Raw genomic sequence first — 4,124 nt, 5'->3', positions numbered from 1 at the left:
ATGAGAAACAAAAAGGTATTAGTGCGTAATTTGTGGATAGGGACGGAGTTAGAAGCTCAAAAAATTTCGTATTATAGAGGCTTGCATGGGGGCCCTTGCCTCCTCCCTTTGGCCCCAGCCTCCACCCTCCGTCACTCTTTGCGATCAATGGACGTGACGATGAAGTGGGCGTTAGCAGCCTGATAGTGTGCAAGCACGCGCTCACCAAGGGCTTCCGCGTGGTGGTCTTTCGACACCGACGAGGCATAAATGGTGCGTGGCTCACTGCTGTCGATATAGGTAGGCGCCGGCGTTCAACTACCCACCCTCGGACTCCTAGGAACCTGTTCGTTTCAGCTTATTCAGCCGATTTATTAGCCATCGAATAATATTTTTCTCTCACAAAAATCAGGCTTTTCAGCCGGCTTATAAATCCAGCCGAACAGGCTTAGATCGTGGTTGCGTCGGGCGCCGGAGGAGCAGGTCATCGTGCTGAAGCGGTTGGTGAGCAACAGCGAGGTGTTCGGTGATGGCAACAGGAAGGAACAAGATCCACCTACAATACTGTTCTTTACAGTTGAGTTATTAACGTGTACTCCTAATTTCATACGAGTCAGTGACTCAACTAAAGGGAGCACTGGTTGCATCCATTTTCATGGAAGTGGGTGCTTGTGCAGTACCGTGACTCGGAGGCTCGGGCTAACAATCTAGCTAGTTTGCAGAATTCTTTTTGTGATTTTAGAAAATCAAAATCGTCACGGACAAAACACTGCAAAATTACAGAATATGGGTCAAGAATATCTAATGGAGACACCTTGGTGTGTGTGACTTCCTGATACTGTGCATCGGGTTCATGAGTGGAGTGGCGAACACCCCCACGTTTACTCTTTCCAGTTTCCACCCAACCGAGGCCCCGCCGAGCTGATCGGAGGCAAGCGCGTCGCCGTGGTGGGATCCGGGCATCCGGCAAGTCGGCCCTCGGAACGTTCGCCGAGTGCGCCACCCCAGCAAACGGTGCCACCGTGCCAGGTTCCCGTGCACCATGGAATACGCGAACCGTGCCAGTTTCGTCGGGCGGGGCGAGAACGAGAGGAGGCACGGCGTACGGCTAACCCTGCAAATGGTTTGGGCTGAAATAATTTTAACAGTTTGGATTTTTTTTTGGGCTTCCTTAGCTTGGGTGCTAATGGGCCAACACTGCTAACAAATTCATTTGGTTTGGGCTCCACCTCCCTAGCAGTTTGGTGTGGTGTGGTGAGGGATAGTCATTATTGGACTTCTAATGGATCGTAACCGTGGGTTCCAACCGTTAAACAATCCGCCGGCCTTAGGTCTCACTGACTCAGTCCGCCCGAGATCCCGCCGCCACCCTCGCCTCCCTCCCGAGATCCATACGCCTTTCTCTTTACTCATCTCACCCCAGTTCTGGCTAATTGACTGTAAATAAGTTTGTATAATATAGATACTAAAAGAAACCCTGTCTCTTGTATCAGCTGCCTTGCTATTTACCAATTAGTACCTTGTTTTGGCCACTCTAATTTGATAGCTTGCTATGTGTGCTCTTAGAACATGAGCACAGACTTCATTCAAGTTATATTGAATTTAGATAATCCTAGTAGCGAAGAAAATTGAGTCTCGTACTTACACCTAGGATTTGTGTTATTCATTACCCATGTCAGTGCTTGTATCCTTCAGTGCTTGTATCCTTTTGATTTCAAGCTCTGTTTGTGAGAACATCTAACTACAGCCTGTTATTCTTTATGCAGTACAATAGTGTGTTTGTGACACGTCACTATGACAATGGATAGAGGTTGATGACACCTCCAGCTGCACCACTGTTTCCTCCCAAATGGTGTTCCAAAGGGTACCAAGCACAAGCGTGAACAGCTAACAAGTGCTTTGAATCAAGCGTGTATAACAGTTAACTTAGTATATATATATATATGTAACATAGGTCTTTGCAACTTGTTTGACTACTAGTAGCTATCTAATGGGTTCTTATTGGGTTGTAACCATATTTGGCAAGCAGTTTGTATAACTTATGCACTAAAAAGTTTGGGGTGGTATGGTGTGTGAAGGTGGAAGTTTGATTTGGTGTGGGTTAAATTTATATATTTATGAGAATGGGTTGGTGGGGTTAGAGTTTGGGTTCCAACCCAATTAACAGGTTGACGTACGGCGTCGTCGGTGGGGAGGGCCGTGCACCAGCGCCGCCGGGACATGTACAAATGTACAATCCGCGGAGGAAGATGAAGGGGATTCTTGCAGGAAGGCCGGCATCCGCTGAAGTAGATTTTTTTTCATACTTTCATTCCAAAAATTGAGCAATAGCAAAGGCTTCTTGTTATGAGTTCCTGCACTTGAGATCTTTACAGAGAAGAAATGTACAAGAAAGCTTGACCGCGAAACCGGTAGCACGCAGTTGGCCTTTTGCATGCAAAGGGCAGGAATACAGGAGAAAATAATTAAAGAAAAAAAAAGACTTCCAAGATCTCCGACTTCTCCCTAAAAGGCACGCCGTCGAGTCACCACCGACGAACACACGTGTGTTGCAGACCGGCGGCGGGAACCGCAACCGTGCTGGTCTGCTCGAGCTGGTTCTGCACAAGGCGCCGACGATCATGACAATGATAGGAAGGCTTCATCAGCTTCTGCATGTTTGTTGTTTGGCGCCGGAACTGTCGGGTCCGTGACAACATTCCCGTCTCAGACATTTTTCAAATTTCCAGTCAGCCAACCCTTCGGCACTTGGATTGCAAAGGTTTAGGACCTGTTTGCAAAGGTTTCAGGCACTACTCATCTGAGCCCTTGTTTAGTCACCCCCAACTCCCAACTTTAGCACTATGCAAAAGAAGATTCTCCATCACATCAAACTTGTGGTACATGCATGAAGTACTAAATGTAGACGAAATTAAAAACTAATTGCACAGTTTTGTTGTACTTTGCGAGATGAATCTTTTGAGCCTAATTAGTTAATGTTTGGACAATAATTCACAAATACAAACGAAACGCTACAGCGTGCTACAGTGCTGTAACAGTAATTTGGCACCTTGCAACTAAACAAGGCCGAAGCAGCTCTACAACCGGAAGCCTCCAAAATCAAAGCTCGCACATCCCGGAATTCCAAGCTCAATGCTTCAAGTCCCTGAACCCTGACATAAGTTCCTTCCAGTCTCGCGAAGACGAACGACACGCCGTACCTGTTGCAGGCTTGCAGCAGCCCACGGCGGCGCCGTCCCTGCGACTGCCTCCCGGCTGAGCGATGGTTCCGATGCCGTTCTGGCACGGCTCCTCGACGGCGTCGTTCCAGGCTGCAGAAATCGACGGCCATGTCACTTGCCAAGGCAAGACGAGCCACCGGATAGCTAGAGTGGAGAAAAGAGATCGCGCTATTCCTTACCGAAGGGGAAGAAGGCATCGCTTGCCAACGCAGCTTAGCCTCTTCTCCTGGCTCTCTCCCATTCCCAACATGCAGTTGTTGTGATCTTTAATATACGAATCTCGGGGCATTCTCGGGTTCTCATTGAGCCAAGTCATCCGAATTTTTCGCAGCCGTCCGATTTCTGTGCTGTTTTAGAGCGGACCGTCGAACCACGGGCAAAGCAGCTTGCTTCGTCAGACGCCTAGAACCTCCCTCCGCCTCCGACCAACTTCCTAACCAACGGCCGCGGTCCGTGGCGCGGAGAGCCCGTAAGATCCGACGCTCCACCTGCCGCGCTTCCCTCTGCGTCTGACGCTGGCCTTGGCCCTCCGGTTGCCGCGCCGCCCGCCGGACCCCGACCTCCATCTGCCCTCTTGTCGCCCGTGTTTTCCCTTCGCCGCCTGCCGTGCCGCCCGCGCCTACCTTCCGTCCTCCGCGTGATGCGCCAACCTCCCCCGTATCGATGGCGCCCCTGTCGGCGCTCAAGAAACGAATCGCGGAGGAGTAGACACGGAGGGAAAAAAAAAGGAAGGGACCTTCCGCCCAAGGACAACGACAGCGGTGATTTGGAGTTGTTCAAGATGGGTCTCTGTTTTAGTTCAAAAAAAAAAAGCTGGGTCTCTGCGTGCAGTCCAGGATTCCATCCTCTGCTGCTCACCAAGCTCGGGCTCTGATTTCAATGCCTCATTCGTGGACGATGCACACCATGGTTCTATTTCAATAA

This window comes from Setaria viridis, chromosome 7, assembly GCF_005286985.2.
Source record: "Setaria viridis chromosome 7, Setaria_viridis_v4.0, whole genome shotgun sequence".
NCBI lineage: Eukaryota > Viridiplantae > Streptophyta > Magnoliopsida > Poales > Poaceae > Setaria > Setaria viridis.
The sequence above is the reverse complement of the archived record's forward strand: the minus strand, read 5'-3'. Positions refer to the sequence as shown.